This window comes from Hemitrygon akajei, chromosome 21 (assembly GCF_048418815.1).
Source record: "Hemitrygon akajei chromosome 21, sHemAka1.3, whole genome shotgun sequence".
Lineage (NCBI taxonomy): Eukaryota > Metazoa > Chordata > Chondrichthyes > Myliobatiformes > Dasyatidae > Hemitrygon > Hemitrygon akajei.
Window position 1 is genome coordinate 68558198 of NC_133144.1, and position 22687 is coordinate 68580884.

General features: G+C 50.4%; 1 long non-coding RNA gene across 1 annotated transcript in view; it reads left to right on the forward strand.

The window, feature by feature from the left end:
* Positions 1-22234: 22234 nt before the first annotated feature.
* The window catches only part of LOC140714501 (uncharacterized), a 78868-nt gene continuing 78415 nt past the window's right edge, over positions 22235-22687 (forward strand). Inside the window, exon 1 of the long non-coding RNA XR_012095889.1 lies at positions 22235-22367. This is a non-coding gene — a long non-coding RNA (uncharacterized lncRNA). The remainder of the gene's footprint in view (positions 22368-22687) is intronic.

Genomic DNA, 22687 nt, shown 5'->3' on the forward strand with positions numbered 1-22687 from the left:
CACCGACCACAGCCCACTACCGTCTTCCCCTGCCCAGTCCACGCTGACCACAACCCACTACCGTCTTCCCCTGCCCAGTCCACGCTGACCACAGCCCACTACCATCTGCCCCCTGCCCAGTCCACACCGACCACAGCCCACTACCGTCTTCCCCTGCCCAGTCCACACCGACCACAGCCCACTACCGTCTTCCCCTGCCCAGTCCACACTGACCACAGCCCACTACCGTCTTCCCCTGCCCAGTCCACACCGACCACAGCCCACTACCATCTGCCCCCTGCCCAGTCAACGCTGACCACAACCCACTACCATCTGCCCCCTGCCCAGTCAACGCTGACCACAACCCACTACCATCTTCCCCCTGCCCAGTCCACACCGACCACAGCCCACTACCGTCTTCCCCTGCCCAGTCCACGCTGACCACAGCCCACTACCGTCTTCCCCTGCCCAGTCCACGCTGTCCACAGCCCACTACCATCTGCCCCCTGCCCAGTCCACGCTGTCCACAGCCCACTACCGTCTGCCCCCTGCCCAGTCCACGCTGTCCACAGGGTACTACCGTCTGGCCCCTGTGTCCGACCCCAATTTTCTGCATTTCCCGGTAGACTCCGCCCTTTCAGGTACATAATAAAGTTCCCCCGTCTGCCCCTGAAAAACCTTGAGCGGAAAGGCTGCAGTGAGCCAACCCAGGGCTGCATTCTGGCTCCTGTCTAATGGAAAAGTAAATTGATCGGCCGTCCATTGGCAGCGCGTTGACACCGGCATCGCAGGCCCATCGCGCTGAGCAAAGAACGACCTGTTGGAGGAGGAGCGGGCCGGGCAGCGCCGGTGTACGGAGGAGAGAAGCGCCGCGCAGGGTCGGTGCCTGTGCCGGAGCTGGTGGCCACCAGATGGCGCTGTCTGACCGAAGAGGGACTGGGAAATTATCGGGAACTTCGGTAAAATCTGTTTTGGATGGGTAAAGGGCACATTCGGTGCGGGTCCGGGTTCTGCTGGCGGCACAAGGTCCCCGTGGTGTTAGATCAGTTCCTGGAGCGGCTGATGAGTTGCTGTATCGCGAGCTCGGTCCAAGGTGCCCAACTCTTGGGACACGGGCACGGAGACGGGCTATGATGGGCGCCAGGGTTACGGGGCGAAATCGGGAGAATGGTGTTGACAGGGATTATAATAAATCAGCCATGGTAGAATGGAGAGCAGACGCGATGGGTTGAATAGCCGAATTCTGCTCCTATGTTTTATAGACTCCCGGCAGGACTATGGATGGTTGCCGAAGGTATAACGTAGTGTTATCCTGAGGAGGGGGAAGGAGGTCCCGAGGGATCCATAGACCAACGCATGTTCCCACCTCCTCCAGCCTAATCCCGTGCGAGTCGGGCAGATTGCAGCTCCCGAGCGCAAGGCTCGCTTCTCAGGCGGGTCCCCACAGTCAGAGAGGAGTCGGGTACTCCCGGAGGTGGGATCTGCGTCTGGTCGGTTCCAGGGAGGTATGGCGCCCAGTAACTGCTTGTGTTCACCTCCTGGCAGCCGAGGGCGGTGGGGTTGGAGTGAAGGGACACGGGAGGTACCAGGTTGTGGGATCAGAGATGGTGGGGAGCGGGGAAGGCGGGCTACGTTATTTGGGTGCAAGATGGCAAATGTTGGAATCTGGAGTAACAGACGAACTGTCGGATGAACAGCAGGTCAAGCTGCATCTGTGGAAGGAAAATAAACAGTCGACATTTAGGGTCCCTCTCTCTCTTTCACTCACTCCCTCCATCTCAATCCCTCTTCCCCTTCCCTCGTTCGCCTCTCCCTCTTCTGCCTCAAGCTGCGCTTGACAAGGGGTGGTAGAGGCAGGTTCGTTAGGGGAATCTTAGAAATGGCCGTGGCTAGGGACATGCCTGTCCCTCTAAGCGAAATCAGTTCCGGCGGACTGAGGGGATGAGATTTAACGGCCAGGAAGACGGGTCTGCAATGCTCTTTGGAGAGTGAAGGGTTATGACAGGCCATCCACTGCAGCCTCGGTTTGTGACGCCTGTTCGTGAAATCCCACGGCCCAGAACTGGGCGGTCGGTCAGTCTGAGTCTCCGCAGGAGGACGCAGCTTTGACCCCGATACTTCCCAACCCGACAATAGCAGAGGCTTTTGCGGCACACATCTCTCGTTTGCGGCCTAGCCCAGGATACCAACACCCGAGTTCCCTAGACTGCACTGGTGAGGGCTAAACTATGCAGTTTAGCTCACAATCCTTTCTTGACCTCCTCCACGCTTCCTCATGAATGCTTCACTCTTTCCGCGTGTTCATACTGCCTGTTTAAAAATTGTATAAGTTTCTCAGCCAACTCTTGGCATGTGATCTGTTTGATCCCATCCGTGGTATCAATGACATGCCACGAACAGGTTAATTTCCGAACCTTCCAGCCTTCCATAACAAATAAAAAGGCTAAAAGGCGGGGAATCCGTTGAAGTGATCGGGATGGTCCCGATTGCAGGGCCGCAATGCTGAGCGCTCTGGATTCCGTTCGCTTCCTTCCGTGCCCCGTCCAGGGACCTCAACTTACCGTTCCTGGTCACCGCCTCCTGTTAAACCATAGGACCTAGGATGGCGTGGTCGCTCAACTCTTGACAGTATCAGTGATCCGGGTTCGGTTCCCTCCGCTTCCTGTGCGCTGTCCCCGTGGCCGCGTGAGTTTCCTCCGGGTACTTCGGTTTCTCCCACAGCCCGTTACCGCTTGGTAGGTTAATTGGTCACTATAAATTGTCCGGTGAATCGGGAGAGTGTTGGGCGGCGCAGCCCGAAGGGTCTATTCCGCGCGGCGTCTCCATTCGGCCCATCGAGTCTGTTCCGCTATTCCATCATGGCTAATTTATTATTCCTCTCAGCTCCATTTTCCTGCTTTCTTCTCGTAACCTTTGAATATATCCAATGACATGGCATCCACAGCAATCTGTGGCGATGAATTCCACAGATTTACCACCCTCTGGCTAAAGAAATTCTTTCTCATGTCTGTGCTGAAGCGATGTCTCTCCATTCTGCTGTGCTCTCTGATCCTAGACTGCCCCGCTATGGGAATCATCCTCCCGACGCCCACTCTCCATGCCTTCCCCGCCGCTCATTCCAAACACCAACTACTCTTTGTATGAAGAATTTACCCTAGACCCCCTTTAAACCTTCTCTCTCTGACCCTATATCAACGACGGTCAGTACTGGACGACCTGTCGTGGGAAACGGGCTCTGATTGTTGGCTGCTCTCTATGCTGAAGATTTGTGTCCGTGCTGGAACCGGCTGGGAGTGCACACTCGTCTGCAGCCTCTCGAGCCCGTGGATTGGAGCCTCTGTACTCAGGAACTAGACAGAATACTTAATCTCCACGCTACATCTGTAGAAATTTGCTGTTCTTTGGTGACTTAACACATCTCAAACTGGCCTGCCATCTTCGTTATTAGGTCAATTCATGGACACATGAAGGGTTCCCAACCTTCCTTATGCCATGGACCAAGCCAAGGGTCGGTGGATCCCACGTTGGGAACCGCTGGGCCAGGATGGACGCCCAGAGACAAGTAGCCCGATGGACCCTGAAACACGAGCGCCCACCGCCCTTCTGTGAAAACGAGGCCCATCACTGCCGCCTACTGTATTACAGGTACAGAACCGTGGAGTTATACTGCCTGGAAACGGGTATAAGAACCAATTTCAAATCCAGTTCCAAACCGGATTAGTTTGCTGTCATATACAATGAAATATGTTGCCTGCGTGAAATTCACAGAATAAACACAGAGACGGGCAGAGCGGTGTAAAAACTATCGCTGATAATTACGGACCAGCCGATGGGGGAAAGTGAAGAGACCGGAACATTTGTAAATATCAATATTAACGCGGAATCAGCAGAAATCCCGGCAAGGCGCAGAATTATCCTCGGTTCAAAAAGGAAACGAACTGATACCACGTGGAATTATTTTACTTATTTATGTAGAGATACAGCGCGGAACAGGGCGCTCCTGGGCCAACGAGCCTCAACGGGCCAGATGGGCCCCAGCAACCCATCTGCTTCACAGGACAACTTACAACGACCAATGAATCTACTAACCCGCAGCGGGGGAAACCGCAGCACCCGGAGGAAACTCGCGCTCACGGGAAGGACGTACAGAGGACTCCGGAATACCAACTCCGACGCCCCCATCTGTTTTGGCGTCGTGCTAACCGCTATGTTATCGGAGTGAGGCTGGCTGAGAATCGTGTTTCAACAAGCCGCCTGGGGGGGGTGGGGGGGGGGGGGAGAATCACAACCCAGTGGCGTCCCGGTTCCCTCGATGCAAGGCCTCTACACAACACACGGAGCCATCACACTTAGAATGATCTTCCAACCGGATCTGTCGTTCAATCGCTAGCATGGCGGGAGGGAGGGAGAGAGGTGGAGGAGTGGAGTAGGGGGGGGGGGGGAGGCAGGGAAGGAAAGCGGGAGGGAGGGAAGGGAGAGAACGAAGGAGGTAAGGAGCGAGGAGGAGAGGGAAGGAAAGAAGGAGGAAGGGGATGGAGAGAGGAAGGGAAGGAGGGGAGGGAGGGAGATGGAGAGAGGAAGGGAAGGAGGGAAAGAGGAAGAGGAGGGGAGAGGAGGGAGGGCGATGTAGAGAGGAAGGGGAGGAGGGGAGGGAGGGAGATGGAGAGAAGGAGGAGAGGGGAGAGAGGAAGGGGAGGAGGGGGAGGGAGGGAGATGAAGAGAGGAACGGGATGAGAGGGGAGGAGGGGGAGGGAGGGAGATGGAGAGAGGAGGGGGAGGGAGATGGAGAGAGGAGGGGGAGGGAGATGGAGAGAGGAAGGGGAGGGAGATGGAGAGAAGAATGGGAGGGAGGGAGATGGAGAAAGGAAGGGGAGAAGAGGGGAGGGAGGGAGATGGAGAGAGGAGGGGAAGGGAGGGAGGGAGATGGAGAGAGGAAGGGGAGGGAGGGAGATGGAGAGAGGAAGGGGAGGGGGAGAGAGATGGAGAGAGGAGGCGGGGTGGGAGATGGAGAGAGGAAGGGGAGGGAGGGAGATGGAGAGAAGAAGAGGAGAAGAGGGGAGGGAGAGAGATTTGGAGAGGAAGGGAAGGAGGGGAGGGAGGGAGATGAAGAGAGGAACGGGATGAGAGGGGAGGAGGGGGAGGGAGGGAGATGGAGAGAGGAGGGGGAGGGAGATGGAGAGAGGAGGGGGAGGGAGATGGAGAGAGGAAGGGGAGGGAGATGGAGAGAGGAATGGGAGGGAGGGAGATGGAGAAAGGAAGGGGAGAAGAGGGGAGGGAGGGAGATGGAGAGAGGAGGGGAAGGGAGGGAGGGAGATGGAGAGAGGAAGGGGAGGGAGGGAGATGGAGAGAGGAAGGGGAGGGGGAGAGAGATGGAGAGAGGAGGCGGGGTGGGAGATGGAGAGAGGAAGGGGAGGGAGGGAGATGGAGAGAAGAAGAGGAGAAGAGGGGAGGGAGAGAGATTTGGAGAGGAAGGGAAGGAGGGGAGGGAGGGAGATGGAGAGAGGAAGGGAAGGAGGGGGAGGGAGGCGATGGACAGAGGAAGGGGAGGAGGGGAGGGAGGGAGATGGAGAGAGGAAGGGGAGGAGAGGGGAGGGAGGGAGATGGAGAGAGGAAGGGAAGGAGGGGAGGGAGGGAGATGGAAAGAGGAAAGGGAGGAGAGGAGGGAGATGGAGAGAGGAAGGGGAGGAGGAGGAGGGAGATGGAGAGAGGAAGTAGAGGAGGGGAGGGAGGATGAAGGGGAGAAGAGGGGAGGGAGGGAGATGGAGAGAAGAAGGGAGGGAGATGGAGAGAGGAAGGGGAGAGGGAGGGAGATGGAGAGTGGAAGAGGAGGGGGAGGGAGATGGAGAGAGGAAGAGGGAAGAGGGAGAGAAGAAGATGGGAGGGAGGGAGATGAAGAGGAGGAGAGGGGAGGGAAAGAGATGGAGAGAGGAACTGGAGGAGGGGGAGGGAGATTGAGAGAGGGGAGGAGAGTGGAGGGAGAGAGGAAGGGGAGGAGAGGGGAGGGAGGGAGATTTAGAGAGGAAAGGGAGGGGAGGGAAGGAGATGGAGAGAGGACGGGAAGGGGAGGGAGGGAGATGAAGGAGGGGGAGGGAGATGGAGAGCGGAAGGGAAGGAGGGGAGGGAGGTGATGGAGAGAGGAAGGGAGGAAGGGAGGGAGGTGGAGAGAGGAGGGGGAGGGAGGGAGATGGAGAGAGGAAGGGGAGGAGAGGGGAGGGAGGGAGATGGAGAGCGGAAGTGAAGGAGGGGGAGGGAGGCGGAGAGAGGAAGGGAAGGAGGGGAGAGACGGAGATGAAGGGAAGGAGGGGGAGGGAGATGGAGAGCGGAAGTGAAGGAGGGGGAGGGAGGCGGAGAGAGGAAGGGAAGGAGGGGAGAGAGGGAGATGAAGGGAAGGAGGGGGAGGGAGATGGAGAGAGGAAGGGGAGGGGAGAGAGATGGAGAGAGGAGGCGGGGTGGGAGATGGAGAGAGGAAGGGGAGGGAGGGAGATGGAGAGAAGAAGAGGAGAAGAGGGGAGGGAGAGAGATTTGGAGAGGAAGGGAAGGAGGGGAGGGAGGGAGATGGAGAGAGGAAGGGAAGGAGGGGGAGGGAGGCGATGGACAGAGGAAGGGGAGGAGGGGAGGGAGGGAGATGGAGAGAGGAAGGGGAGGAGAGGGGAGGGAGGGAGATGGAGAGAGGAAGGGAAGGAGGGGAGGGAGGGAGATGGAAAGAGGAAAGGGAGGAGAGGAGGGAGATGGAGAGAGGAAGGGGAGGAGGAGGAGGAGGAGGGAGATGGAGAGAGGAAGTGGAGGAGGGGAGGGAGGATGAAGGGGAGAAGAGGGGAGGGAGGGAGATGGAGAGAGGAAGGGAGGGAGATGGAGAGAGGAAGGGGAGAGGGAGGGAGATGGAGAGTGGAAGAGGAGGGGGAGGGAGATGGAGAGAGGAAGAGGGAAGAGGGAGAGAAGAAGATGGGAGGGAGGGAGATGAAGAGGAGGAGAGGGGAGGGAAAGAGATGGAGAGAGGAACTGGAGGAGGGGGAGGGAGATTGAGAGAGGGGAGGAGAGTGGAGGGAGAGAGGAAGGGGAGGAGAGGGGAGGGAGGGAGATTTAGAGAGGAAAGGGAGGGAAGGAGATAGAGAGGACGGGAAGGGGAGGGAGGGAGATGAAGGAGGGGGAGGGAGATGGAGAGCGGAAGGGAAGGAGGGGAGGGAGGTGATGGAGAGAGGAAGGGAGGAAGGGAGGGAGGTGGAGAGAGGAGGGGGAGGGAGGGAGATGGAGAGAGGAAGGGGAGGAGAGGGGAGGGAGGGAGATGGAGAGCGGAAGTGAAGGAGGGGGAGGGAGGCGGAGAGAGGAAGGGAAGGAGGGGAGAGAGGGAGATGAAGGGAAGGAGGGGGAGGGAGATGGAGAGAGGAGGGGAGGGGAGGGGAGGGAGGGAGAGAGGAAGGGAAGGAGGGGAGGGAGGGAGATGGAGAGAGGAAGTGCAGGTGAGGAGAGGGAGGGAGATGGAGAGCAGAAGGGAAGGAGGGGAGGGAGGTGATGGAGAGAGGAAGGGGAGGAAAGGGGAGGGAGGGAGATGGAGAGAGGAAGGGGAGGAGGGGGAGGGAGATGGAGCGATGAAGGGGAGGGAGGCGATGGAGAGAGGAAGGGAATTAGGGGAGAGGGAGATGGAGAGAGGAAGGGGAGGAGGGGGAGGGAGGGAGATGGAGAGCGGAAGGGAAGGAGGGGGAGGGAGGCGGAGAGAGGAAGGGAAGGAGGGGAGAGAGAGAGATGAAGGGAAGGAGGGGGAGGGAGATGGAGAGAGGAGGGGAGGAGAGGGGAGGGAGGGAGAGAGGAAGGGAAGGAGGGGAGGGAGGGAGATGGAGAGAGGAAGGGAAGGAGGGGGAGGGAGATGGAGAGAGGAAGTGGAGGGGAGGGAGGGAGAGAGGAAGGGAAGGAGGGGAGGGAGGGAGATGGAGAGAGGAAGTGGAGGTGAGGAGAGGGAGGGAGATGGAGCGATGAAGGGGAGGGAGGCGATGGAGAGAGGAAGGGAATTAGGGGAGAGGGAGATGGAGAGCGGAAGGGAAGGAGGGGGAGGGAGGCGGAGAGAGGAAGGGAAGGAGGGGGAGAGAGAGAGATGAAGGGAAGGAGGGGGAGGGAGATGGAGAGAGGAGGAGAGGGGAGGGAGGGAGAGAGGAAGGGAAGGAGGGGGAGGGAGATGGAGAGAGGAAGTGGAGGGGAGGGAGGGAGAGAGGAAGGGAAGGAGGGGAGGGAGGGAGATGAAGTGGAGGTGAGGAGAGGGAGGGAGATGGAGAGCAGAAGGGAAGGAGGGGAGGGAGGTGATGGAGAGAGGAAGGGGAGGAGAGGGAGGGAGGGAGATGGAGAGAGGAAGGGGAGGAGGGGGAGGGAGGGAGCGATGAAGGGGAGGGAGGCGATGGAGAGAGGAAGGGAATTAGGGGAGAGGGAGATGGAGAGAGGAAGGGGAGGAGGGGGAGGGAGGCGATGGAGAGAGGAAGGGAAGGAGGGGAGGGTGGGAGATGGAGAGAGGAAGGGAAGGAGGGGGAGAGAGATGGAGAGAGGAAGAGGAGGGTAGGGAGGGAGAGAGGAAGGGAAGGAGGGGGAGGGAGAGAGATGGAGAGAGGAAGTGGAGGTGAGGGGAGGGAGATGGAGAGAGGAAGGGGAGGAGTGGGAGGGAGTTGGAGAGAGGAAGGGAGGTAGATTGAGAGAGGAAGGGGAGGAGAGGGGAGGGAAAGAGATGGAGAGAGGAAGGGAAGGAGGGGAGAGGCGATGGAGAGAGGAAGGGGAGGAGGGGAGAGGCGATGGAGAGAGGAAGGGGAGGAGGGGGAGGGAGGTGATGGAGAGAGGAAGGGGAGGAGGGGGAGGGAGGATGGAGAGAGGAAGGGGAGGAGAGGGGAGGGAGGGAGATGGAGAGCGGAAGGGAAGGAGGGGGAGGGAGGCGATGGAGAGAGGAAGGGAAGGAGGGGAGGGAGGGAGGGAGAGAGGAAGGGAAGGAGGGGGAGGGAGATGGAGAGAGGAAGTGGAGGGAGGCGATGGTGAGAGGAAGGGGAGGAGGGGGAGGGAGGATGGAGAGAGGAAGGGGAGGAGTGGGAGGGAGGATGGAGAGAGGAGGGGGAGGGGGGCGATGGAGAGAGGAAGGGGAGGAGGGGGAGGGAGGCGATGGAGAGAGGAAGCCCTGCGCTCCCCCCGAACTGCCGATGTTCAGATGTGAACAAGGGTCACCAGCGCTCGAAGGCACGGCACGGCTTTTCAAAAATTGCATTTCTTTTCAAACTCAAGACAGTTTGAAATTAATTTTGAAGAAGGTACATTTTGATTTAATTTTAAGTTCAGACGAAACATGTTCTTTGTTAACTAATTTGATATCTTTATCAGATTCCATGTTTTACGAACTGGTTTCGAATCCAGTGCCTTTAACCCCGCGTCTTAACCCCGTCCGGAACAAGCGCGGGATCCACGCCTCCACTTCCCGGGGCTGTTACCCACCAGCTGATTATCTCCCAGGTTGTTTTACCCACCCAGCCCCTTCCCTCCCTCCCCACCCCCCGTGAGCAACGCAATGTGTCCCCTGTCGCCAAGGCATTATCCCCGATTCCGAAACAAACCAACCCCACTGTGGGCCCGCCGAGACTCGCAGCTCCGCAGTGTCGGGGTAGAGAGTGACAAGAGGAGCAGTCAGTACTGGAAGGGAGGGGTGAGAGATTATTGGAGGAGGGTAGTGACCGGAGGGGGTGTGATTGGAGGTGGGTAGTGACCGGAGGGATATTGGAGGAGGTTAGTGACAGGAGGAGGGTAGTAACCAGAGGGGGGTGATTAGAGGAGGGTAGTGACCAGAGGGGTGGGGGTGATTGGAGGATAGTAGTGATCGGAGGGAGTGATTGGAGGTGGGTAGTGACCGGAGGGGTTTATTGGAGGAGATTAGTGACTGGAGAGAGTTAATGGAGGAGGGTAGAGACCAGAGGGGGTTATTGGAGGAGGGTAGTGACTGGAGGGAGTTAATGGAGGAGGGTAGACACCAGAGGGGGTTATTGGAGGAGGGTAGTGACCGGAGTGAGTGATTGGAGGTGGGTAGTGACCGGAGGGGGTTATTGGAGGAGGGTAGTGACAGGAGGAGGGTAGTAACCAGAGGGGGGTGATTAGAGGAGGGTAGTGACCAGAGGGGTGGGGTGATTGGAGGATGGTAGTGATCGGAGGGAGTGATTGGAGGTGGGTAGTGACCGGAGGGGTTTATTGGAGGAGGTTAGTGACTAGAGAGAGTTAATGGAGGAGGGATGAGACCAGAGGGGGTTATTGGAGGAGGGTAGTGACTGGAGGGAGTTAATGGAGGGTAGACACCAGAGGGGGTTATTGGAGGAGGGTAGTGACTGGAGGGGGATGATTGGAGGAGGGTAGCGACCGGAGGGGTGATTGGCGATGAGTAGTGACCGAATGGGGTTATTGGAGAAAGGTAGTGACTAGAGGAGGGTGATTGGAGGAAGGTAGTGACCGGATGGTGTTATTGGAGGTGGGTAGTGATTGCAGTGGTAAGGGGAAGCGGTGAGGTGTAAAAGGGGAGGGGGAGTGATGGGAGAGGTGAGGGTGTGACTGGAGGTGGGCAGTCCCGGGAGAGGTGAGGGGTGAGAGTGGAGAGGTGAGAGGGTGATTGGAGGTAGGCAGTACCGTAGGGGGAGGGGGAGTGACGGGAGAGCTGATTTGTTCCTTCGTTATTCAACATTACAAAGCTTTCCTGCAAACTGGAACGGCCCCACTTTGATGTCGTTCCCATGCTAGTTAAAGGTCAAAATAATAAATGTATCCTCAAATTGAAGCGTTTACAGTGAACAATGAGGGCGAAGCGTTGCCTCTCAGAGCGTGATAAACGCGTTTGAAGAGTCGGACCAAAGACAGATCAGCATGGGTTCTCCCGGGAAAGAATACGCCATTGAGCGGATTCAGACAGGCCCGGCTCCCCCAGCGCCCCTCCTGCCTCTCCATCTCCCCACCCTGCAGCTGCGGGTCTACACACCTCATTCACACACACGCGGAAACTCCCTTAAATGAGTTCCTGGCCGCGGTAAACGTTCCTTTACGCAACAGCTGCACGTTTGGAGAATTATTTCACGGTGATTTTTTTTATATAACGGAGAAGGTGGGGGTAGTTGGTTTTAAAAAAAGTGAAAGACGTTATTTATCCTCCTAACTTTGCGGCTAAATGGCCCCCGTGAATAGAAAATAGATTTGAATGCTTTCTAACTACACGGTTTTGCAAACATTTTGTCAAATGGCCGATAACAGTTCTGGGGCAGGATCAAAGTTCCTGCAACATTTTCCTCTCCTGTGCCGAGTGTAATCCGATTTTAACCAGAATATACCAGACATTTTAATCAGGGGTCTTAATAATCTGCGACTGGGGAGAAGTGTTTAAGGAATTCAAGCCACGAGGGGACTTTGCGAAATGCTCTTTATCAGCGAATTTAGCCTCGACACGGCCGCCTATCTACAGGCACGGATCGTTATTACACATGAACTCGTTAATGAACAGGCCCGGACACAGTTTGGCTTCAGCTCGTTAATATTTACAGAGTCGAACCCCCCAACGAGACTATATTAAATGCCAAAAAGGCAATTTTTTGATCCTTTGTACATTTCCCGGTCTCGGAGCCCCGGGCACAAAGTTTACAAGAGTTTGAGCTGCAAATTAAAAGTTAATTAAAGAACAGCGGACGGGGAGTGCAGACACGAGAGGAAGCTCTGATATTGGCACAAGAATGACTTCTTAAGAAGAAAATATGACAACAAAAACGAGTTGATTAAAAAGGAGAATCGGCAGTGTTTATGTAATAAATTGTACAAATGCGGATGAGAGTGTAGGCGCCAAGCGGCGATTAATGAATGTATGATTTCAAAAAACAAATCGAAACATTTTTTCCTCTGTTGCGATCCCGCTATTGAGTCGGACAGTTGAGGCGTGTGATTGGAGAATACATTGTCATTCCCCGGCCCGCAAAAGCGCCGGGACGGCGAGCGGTGTAATTGATTGATAACCGCGAATATAGCTTGCTGATAAATAGCTAACATCAAAGAAATTATAGAGTCGAAAGGGAAACGTAGCCCCCTGGGCATCAGATCGGCAGAACAACAGGCAGCCCGGCTCCCTCAATGGATACTTTTTGCAACAAATTAGCCGAATAATTATTGAAATATTCTCAAGCAGCGAAATTAAAAAGAGAACCCTTTTAGAGATACCGCCTGTTATATTTAATAGAAGCAAATCTATGCGAAGCTGGGTTGATTGGCGGTGCAAATTTATCTTTTCTACTTTGAAAGAATGTATTTTGTCCGCCGCTCGCTCGTCTGTCTGTAGCTATTTGATATCGGGTAAATTGTTCCAAGCATGCTTAGTTGAACGCACTTTACACTCTTTCGATGTATCTTTCAGATCCGCTCCCCGAAGCTCCTACTTCTCCAAATCCCAACATTTCAAAGCAAAACCTTTCTTTTAAAAAATAAACAATTAGTTGTGTACCATCCTGAGATTTTCGTTTGACCCCGCGAGATACGAAGGAGACCAAACACAGGAACGGCTGCCCAAATCAGCACACGGGTTTAAAATTTGGTCTGTTTCCTCTCTCTCAACAGGTTATTCCACACAGCGCATCCAAGTCATTAATATGCGCCGAGCGAATTGTTTCTGCGGATCGGTTCTGCCGCAGGACCTCGACCTGAAACGTCGACTGTACTTTTTATTTCCATAGATGCTGCCTGACTTGCTGAATTCCTCCAGCAGTTTGTGTGTGTTGCTCTGCATTTCCAGCATCTGAAGATTTTCTCCTGTTTGTTTAAACGACTTCTGAGCAAAAATTAGAGATAAACACAGGGAAGCCTGAAGTTCCGAAGTTCCTTCCGAGAAAATTCCTGCTCCCCCTTCTCCGCCGTTTCCCAGTTTTCAGTGCGGCTGCTGAAGATGGGAGCAATTCCCTCTCAGCCTGGTGATAACGGTTTTTTCTCAAGATACCGATTACTGTGAGTGAGTGACCCGAATGTGAGGATAAACTCCACGCCTCCCGCGGCTGAAAGCAGCCCGGCCCGCGCTGCCAAGCTACATAGTTTATTTATTCTCCCAGATATGTAAAGGGAGTGTTTAATTTCAGAAGCAAGCGGCAGTATAATAATTTAACGGAACCATTCAAGGCGATGCTGTAAACTGCAGGAGTGTGCAGAATGAGGGTTCTGCTTTGAAGGCAACTTCGCTTCAGGTCAGTGAGGGAGTGAAAAGCCGGCCAACCCGCTCACACACGGAGCAGGGAACTCTTATCCACGGCGGCTTCGCCTTCATGTAAATTACACCGCAGAAAGCATTTTCTCACTTGACATATTTATCTACTTGTTTAATTATTTTTAGTGATCATATTTATTCATTTTTAGTGATATCATTAAATATATATCTGACTAAACGGGGCAGCAATGGGATACTCGCTCCGTTTCTCGTGAGGTTTAATTTACCGGAGTTGCAGGCTGAAACTGATGTTACTAAGGCCCATAGCCCAGACATTGCCACCCCGAGACCATTTAAACATCACCTTTCACGAAATACCCGTTACCAACTCCGCACCGCCGTATGTTCTTTACAATATTAAAAATTAATCGATATTCTGAATTAAACTCGGGAAATGCCTAGTAAATACATGCGGATATTTACGTATTTATCCGCATTTTATTCTGTATCCGTATTTTAATCTCGAACTTTATTTTTTATAATTCTTTATTCTTTGTAATTGTTGAATATTGATTTTTGTTACACGCCGCGCCGACTTCCCTCAGCAAAGTTCTTTAAAAAAGTACGCTGAATAAAGTTGATCCTTGATCCTTAAAATATCCCCACCCGGCACCCGATGGGATTTTTATTTGGTTGTGTGTGTGTGTTGGACAGCCAGTTTAAAACTCTGCCTCTAATGGTCTACGTACATTTTACTTCAGGCCGTCTCTCGCTTTAACTAACTTGATCGCCACGTCCCATCGGTGTCTCCAGTGATTCGGGAACAATTTTATGTAGAAAAGTGTTTCTGACCGCTCACCTCTCTCCTTCGCACAGGCAATGCGTTTGATGCCTGTACCGGGGTTTGATGCCCTGTGGGTATCCTGTCCCCGTCGCACACGAGACTGTTGGGCGGTGTCATCCAAACAAACAGCTTATTCATAATAACATATATACAAACAGAAAAATGCAGTGTTAGCGCTTTTTCTATTCTTAGTGTCACTTGGCCAATATATTCAGAATTAGAATCAGGTTTAATGTCACTGATATCGATGGGGAAGTTTGTTGTTTTGCGGCAGCAGTGCATTGCAATCAAGAATAATAAAACTATAAATTATAATGTGATTATATTTATTAAAATAAGTAGTGTAAGAAGAGAACAAAATTTAAAAAAAAACAATACTGAGGTAGTGTTCATGGGTTCATTGTCCATTCAGAAATCTGCGGGCAGAGGGGAAGAAGCTGTTCCTGAATTGTTGAGTGTGTGCCTTTAGGCTCCTGTGCCTCCTTCCTGATGGTAGCAGTGAGAAGCGGACACGTCTTGGGTGATTCGGTACTGGTAGCACTGGCAGACACGGCATTTGCTGATAACCAGCCCGCCGGGCCAGAACAACACACACACACACACACACACACACACACACACACACACACAAACACACACACACACACACACACACACAAACAAACACACACACACACACACACACACACACACACACTCACAAACACACTCTCTCTCTCACTCACAGTGCTGGCGGGTTGTTGAACTGAATTGCATAGTTTAGGAGTGGCTGCTGCGTTTTGATATTATTTTGTATCCTAGATACTTGCAATGTTTGAAAATCTCTCTGTTCATCTGATTAGTTTAAACCTTCCTGTCATTCAACTTCTGGAGAGGTACAAAGAGGAAAGTAATTATCCATGTGGCGAATTAAGAACCAGGATCATTGCTGTGAATTTATGTCACAGTCCGTCACAAATTATCATCCAGATAACGAAATGCGCAAACGTTTAAAACACAAGAAATTTTGCAGATACTGGCAATCCAGAGTAACATACACAAAATCAGCCACGATGGACTCGATGTGTCGAATAGCCTTATTCTGCTTCTATGTCTTATAAGTCTGAAGCACCGGAGGAACTCAGCAGGTCAGGCAGCATCTATGGAGAGGAATGAACAGTCAATGTTTCGGGCCGAGACCCTTCATCAGCCTTTATTTTTCAGCTCGATTTTCAGTGAAAGCACCGGGAAATTAACGGTGATCATTATTCACGGAGAGGTGTGAAGTTCTTCCGACTTTTGAAAATACGCTTGTAAACCAGCGCAGCTCCAACAGCGCCGTGAGGGACAGATGCTTTCGATTTACCTCGATGAAATGCTTCGGCCCCAAATGTCGACTGTTCATTCTTCTGCATTTATCAGATGCTGCCTGACCTGCTGAGTTCTTCCAGCTCTTTGTGTGTGTTGCTCTGTTTATGATTTATATACGTAAACGGTTACGGGGAGAAGGCAGGAAAATGGGGTTCGGGGAGATAATGAATCTGCCGTGATGGAATAGTGGAACAGACTCGACGGGCCGAATGGCCAACTTCCGTTCCAGAGTGTTAAGTGTTCGCGTTCTGAGCGAAAATATCCAAATGAAGATGCTAAAACTATCTCAGAAACACTTCCAAACACTTCTTCCTCTGCGTTTTGTCACCGAGGGAAGGGAAACACAGATTATTGGCCTATTGTCTACTTCCTCTCCAGTTACCATTCAGGCCGAGTTTATTGTCATGCGTTCAGGTACAGTGGGGTACAGGTACAATGTACGTGTTAGTGTCACATACTCAGGTACAGTGTAAGTGTTATTGTCACATGGTCAGGTACAGCGAGGTACAGGTACAGTACAGGTGTTCACTGACGTATTACTGTCACCGAGATACAGAGAAAAACTTGTGTTGCATACTGTCCGTACAGATCATCATGTCAGACCTGCTCCTCAAGGCACAATCCAGCCTCCATCCAGCTGAAAGGATTCACCTGCCTCACTGATCACCTGCAGCCTATTTAGCCCCAGCTCTCATCCACAATCCTTTTTCAACTTATTGAGCCAGCTGGCCTCCACTCTTCCTGCCTAAAGTTTACCTTGTTGCCTGTTGAGTTCAGTTTCTATTTTCTTTTGTTTTGTGGCCCCTCATGGTTTGTTATTGTGTGGTGTACTATTAAAGTTATTGTTTATTGCTGCATTGTCTCCACTGCTCTGCTATTGGGCCAAGCCTCCTCTGCATTTTCTGCCCAGTGAGGTGGTAGAGGCTACCTAATTAAGTATATCTGAGACACAGATTTATTTTCCACATCGCGGGGAGTTAAGGGGAGTAGGTAGTTAGGTGGAGCTGAGCCCATGGCCAGACCAGCCATCATCTTATTAAATGGTGGAACAGGATCAACGGGCCAGATGGCCAACTTCTGCTTTTAGTTCTTATGTTCTTACTTTATTTCAATGAGGCATTGAGTTAGTACAAGGAAAAATTATAACGGAATGCAGAATAAAGCGTTACAACTACAGAGAAAGTGCAGCGCATGCAGACAATGAGGTTCAAGGCCATGAAGAGGTGGTTTGTGATGTCAAGAGTCCACCTTTACTAGGATCCGTTCAACAGTGTTAGAAAAGTTTGCTTGTAGCAACATCATGGGCACATAGGTCAGGCAACATACTGAATATAAATGATATAGAAATTATACTGGTCAGTAGAGAGAAAGAGCAGTATTATACAGAAACAGAAGAACTTTCTCAGAAAACTTGTCTTAATTTACCCATTGCTAAATGCCATCCAGAGTTATGGAGTTTGTATGCGCATGTGTTTCTGTGTGTCAGTGTGTGAGTGAGTGTGTGCTGTGTGAGAGTGAGTGTGTGGGTGATTGTGTGTGTGTTTCTGAGTATGAGTGAGTGTGTGTGTATGTGTGTGAATGTGAGTGTGTGTTGGTGTGTTTCTGTTTGTGTGAGTGTGTATTTGTGTGTGTATGTGTGTGTTTCTGTGTGAGAGTGTGTAATTATTTCTGTGTGTGTGAGTGTGTGGGTGATTGTGTGTGTGCACCTTACTGTGTGTATGTTTCTGTGTGAGTATGTGTGTGAGTGTGTATTTGTGTGTGTTTTTATGTGAGTGTATGCAGGTGTTTGTGTGTGTGTGTGTGAGTGTATGTGCTTGTGTGAGTGTGTGTGAGTATGTATTTGTGTGTATGTTTCTGTGTGAATGTGTGTGTGTGTGTAGGTGTGTGTGTGTGTGTGTAGGTGTGTGTGGGTGTGTGGGTGTGTAGGTGTTGTGTGTGGGTGTGTGTGTGTGTAGGTGTTTGTGTGTGTGTGAATGTGGGTGTGTATAGGTGTTTGTGTGTGTATGTTTATGTGTGAGTGTGTATGTGTGTGTGTGTGTGTGTGTGTGTGTGTGTGTGTGTGTGTGTGTGTGTGTGTGTGTGTGTGTGTGTGTGTAGGTGTTGTGTGTGTGTGTGTATGCGTGTTTCTGTGACGGGGTAGGGGGAGGCTATTGCAATACTTTCAGAACGGAAAGGACCTCTGAGCGGGAGTGAAACGTCACTGAAAGTCTTTGGCCGCTCCGCGCCATTTATACCGAGCTCGGTAGTTCGCACAGTATTTTAAACGCCCATTCCTGGCATTTTATTTCCCATCTCCACTCACCCAATTTGGCGGCCAGTTTTGCTTTAGTAAAATGGCCTAGCGAGTAAAGTGATAATGATTTTATAATTGTTTGTAGGTGTTCGTTGAAGGGTAAGTATTGACCGGAACGCCAGGGAGTCAGTCCTCAGCCTGTTCCCAATAAAGAGTGCCCTCATGTCCCGGGACGTTCTCCGGCAATTGGGCCGTTGCTCCGGACATGGCTACTGGTGCGCAAGGGGCTGAAAAACTTTTTCTTATAATCAACCAACTCCTCTCTGCACTGAGGGGTAAACCGTGACATCTTCAGTATTTCCAGATGAATGATACTGAGAACTCATATTTATTTACTTTTCTGCACAGCTCGGTTGTGTTGTGTGTGTGTGTGTGTGTGTGTGTGTGTGTGTGTGTGTGTGTGTGTGTGTGTGTGTGTGTGTGTGTGTGTGTGTGTGTGTGTGTGTGTGTGTGTGTGTGTGTGTGTGTGTGTGTGTGTGTTGTGTGTTGTGTGTGTGTGTGTGTGTGTGTGTGTGTGTGTGTTTTTCATTGATTCCATTATTATTCTTTGTTCTACTGTGAATGCCTGCAAGAAAATAAATGGTGACATACACTTACTTTAATAATAAATTTACTTTCAGCTTTGGAAATAGATCAAAAGGCACAGACTCTGTCAAAACTGAAGCGAAAGGAAATACTGTAGTGATCCTTGTGAACAGGATTGCAAGAATAATCATGGCTGGAGGCAGACTAAATCCTTCGGAGATTCCTGTCCACCCCATGAGCTAATGCCAGAAACTAAATTAAAATTAACGTTTACTGTCCCTAAATCTGACATGCAAAATAATTAGATCTAAAGCATATGGTGCATTGGCCTTCATCGATCATGGGATCGAGTTTAAGAGCTGAGAGGTAATGTTGCAGCTATGTAGGACCCTGGTCAGACCCCACTTGCAGTACTGTGCTCAATTCTGGTTGCCTCACTACAGAAAGGATGTGGAAGCCATAGAAAGGGTGCAGAGGAGATTTACAAGGATGTTGTCTGGATTGGGGAGCATGCCTTATGAGAATACGTTGAGTGAACTCGACCTTTTCTCCCTGGAGCAACGGAGGATGAGAGGTGACCTGATAGAGGTGTATAAGATGATGAGAGGCATTGATCATGTGGATAGTCAGAGGCTTTTTCCCCAGGGCTGAGATGGTTGCCACAAGAGGACTCAGATTTAAGGTGCTTCGGAGTAGGTACAGAGGAGATGTCAGGGGTAAGTTTTTTACTCAGAGAGTGGTGAGTGCGTGGAATGGGCTGCCAGCGATGGTGGTGGAGGCGTATACGATAGGGTCTTTTAAGAGACTCCTGGATAGGTACATGGAGCTTAGTAAAATAGAGGGCTATAGGTAAAACTTAGTAATTTCTAAGGTAGGGATATGTTCGGCACAGCTTTGTGGGCCAAAGGGCCTGTATTGTGCTGTATGTTTTCTATGTTTCTGAATCTATTAATCAATATTTTGAACTAACACAATCTGGGGGGCGGGGGGGGGGGTTCTAATAGACAGATAGAGTAAGGGACATCAGAAGAGGGCAGGGCAAGTTAACACGTCAAGAGGATTAAAGCAATTAGGCCGTGATGCCAGAGGTGTGAAAATGTAATCAAGGAAACAGGAATGAGATGTGGACATGCTAAGAGAAACGAATAAACCTTTTGTAAAGGAAAAGACATTGAGGAAAAGAAAACAATAGAGAGTAGAGAGAGAGAGAAAACTTTTATTCTAATTGTGTTTGCTTATCTAAAACTTGTGCATAATTTACGTTTAATTGAATTTTAAAAAAATAGTTCCCTAGTGCTATTTGCATGGTGCTATTTATGCACAATTTACTCCATATCTCTATTCTAACTTTTTTTTTCTAATTCTATTCTGTATAATTATTGACTTGTCGTTTTTGTTGCATGTCGCACCCTGACCAACTCACCACGGCAAATTCCTAATATGTTCAATTGGTTATGGCAAATAATGTTGATCCTTGATCCTAGAATGATAAGATGGACTCTTAACCTCACAATCTGCCTCACTATGATCTTGCAGTATTATTTGTTAATCTTTTTGTGGTGATGTTGTTTGTAAGTTGTATGTATTGTGTTGTGCACCTTGGTTTGGAGGAGTGTTATTTCATTTAGCGGCAGTTGAATGACAATAAACTTGAACTAGACCTTTCTCTGTAGCTGTTACACTTCATTCTGCATTCTGTTATTGTTTTCCCTTATTCTAGCTCAATGCTCTGTGTAATGATCAGTATGCAAGACAAGCTTTCCACTGTATCTAGTACATGTAACAATAATAAACCAATTCCAATCCCATTTCCACCAACTCTCTCCTGATGGAAGATCTCCCTGATTTGACCATCAAACAGCACATTTTCTAATACAGACCAATACTGAGCACAATACTCCACAAGTGGAACAGTCCTTGAACACAAAATAATGAAAGCACAATGAATGTCTCATTCACGCGAGCAGATCATTCCAGTACAGGCACCTAGAGTAGCACTGACATCACACCAACATTCACCATTAAGATTTTTGAGATTTCTAAGGTTAGTTTTATTTGTTACATACAGTGAAATGTGTTGTTCGTGTCAATGACCAACTGATGCACCATCAATAACTCTCGGAGATGGGAGGTGAACGATAGGCTTTTATTAGCAACAAAAGGGAGCACGGCATCTCGGAGACTGAGGGGCGGGGGGAGCAGTGCCTCCAATCGCCTTTATACAGGAGTCTGTGGGAGGAGCCACAGGAGCAGTCAGCAGAGGGGCGTGTCCAGACAGGTATACATAGTTTACCATACCAACACGGCCCAGGATTGTGTCACCATGCCTCAGGGTGCCAACGTAGCATGCCCCCAACTTACAAACCTAACCCTAACCCTGACCCTCCGACAATCTTTGGAATGTGGGAAGGTAGCAGAGCACCCGGAGGAAACTCAGGTGGTCGTGAAAGGAATATACAAACTCCTGATGGGAATTATAGCAGGTCTCTGCACTGTAAACCGTTATGCTAACTGATACGCTAACATGCCACCTTCTCCACACATTCCCTGGTAACAAATGCATAGGAACCAGGTTGTCCTGTCATGCTGTTATATGTTCGTTCAGCTGACTTGTGATACATTCTGGTTTGATTGATGTGGGGCTGAATGGGTGAACTGCTTACCCAAACTATCATCCGTCTCCTGCAGTTATGGGTGGTGCAGTAACATGTTGGTCAGCACAATCACTTTACAGCACTGTGGTGACCGATGTGGGTTTGGTTCCCAGCTCTGCCTGTAGGAAGCTGACACATTTTCCACATGACCACCCACTCTCCAAGATGTGTGGGTTAACAGATTAACTGATCACATGGGTGTAATTGGTTGGCATGTGCTCATTGGGCTAGAAGAGCTTGTTACCATGGTGTATTGCTAAACAATCAGTAATAAATTGGCTGGTTTGTTCAGTTTGTTGATTATATCAACCTGTAGATGTAATTGTTCCCTATATGCCTTTGGTTGAACTTAATGGCAGCTGAAGCGAAGTATCGTCTTCTGGGAAATGGAACTTCTTTGAACAGTAATAACCAGTGCAAAGGACTCTGTAGTTGATCATTTTTGTTCCTCACCTTAGCTGAATTATTATGCCTGGGGAGCAGTTGTACCACTGCCTGATGTACACTCATGGCCACTTTATTAGGTACACCTGTACATTAATACAAATATCTACTCAGCCAATCATGTGGCAGCTACTCAATGCATAAATCATGCAGACATGGTCAAGAGGTTCACTTGTTGTTCTGACATTGTTGGTGTCAGATGAGTTGGATTGAGTATGAGGAATTTCTGATCTCTTGGGATTTTCACACACAACAGTCTCCAGAATTTACAGAGAATGGTCTGAAAAACACAAACAAACAGAAATCCAGTGAGTGGCAGTTTTCTGATTGAAGATGTCTTGTTAATGAGGGAGGTCAAAGGAGAATGACCAGACTGGTTCAAGCTGACAGGAAGGCGACAATAACTCAAATAATCATGTGTTACAACAATGGCGGGCATGAGAGCATCTCCAAATGTACAAAACATCAAACCTTGAAGCAGATGGGTTACAGCAACAGAAGACCTGGTCAGTATTAGAGAGATGTACCTAATAAAGTGGCTACTAGATGTACTAGGTGACAGGGTGGAGATATGTGTCTACCAATGGAGGTGTAAGATGCTCTTTCCCTCCGCTAACCTACAGGTCACCCTTGGACAAGCTGTAGCACTTGCTTAGACCCTTGATCAGAATCATGTGAAGGCATAGGAGCAGGTGGCAGATGGTTGTATAAGCAGCTGGTGCATATCACAAGTCCTGGCTATGCAACCACTGACGCCAGACAGACACTCTGAAGAGTATTGATAATCGCTGAGGTCACCTGTCTTCTAAAGACACTGCCCAGTAGAAGGCAATGGCAAATGACTTCTGCAGAAAAAATTTGCCAAGAACAATCATGGTCATGGAAAAACCACGATCACTTATGTCATACAATATGGCACTTAACAAACAAACAAGCAAACAAACAAACTGAATGTGTATTTTCTCTGGCTCAGAACAGGAGTGGAAAACAGCAGTTTCTTTCTTAACCATCTATTGAAAAGTGTCTCTCTGGAAACAAGACGTGATCCAAGATCAAAGAGCAAAGAAGACCAATGCAGGAAGACTCTCCACAAACCAGGGGTGACAGTGAGAGAAGGTAAGGTAATTATAATTACTTTGTCTAGTTATTTGGTGGACTTCTACAAAAACGGTCAGATTTAGGATTGATTCTCAATGCAGTGCAGATCCTGACCAAAGAAGATTCAAGTCAAACACTGAGCACTAAATGTAAAATTACTTTTGTTTCACCCACTGACTTTTATGTGAGATTTTTGCATCATTTGCAAAAATGCAAGCTGCAGATTGCATTTCTGAATGAAACGGCTCTGAAACTGTCATTACTAGGTAAGTCCATCACCCCTACTGGGACATTAATTGCCACCAGCTGCTCACCAAAGCCCTCTGTCCTAAGCCAGT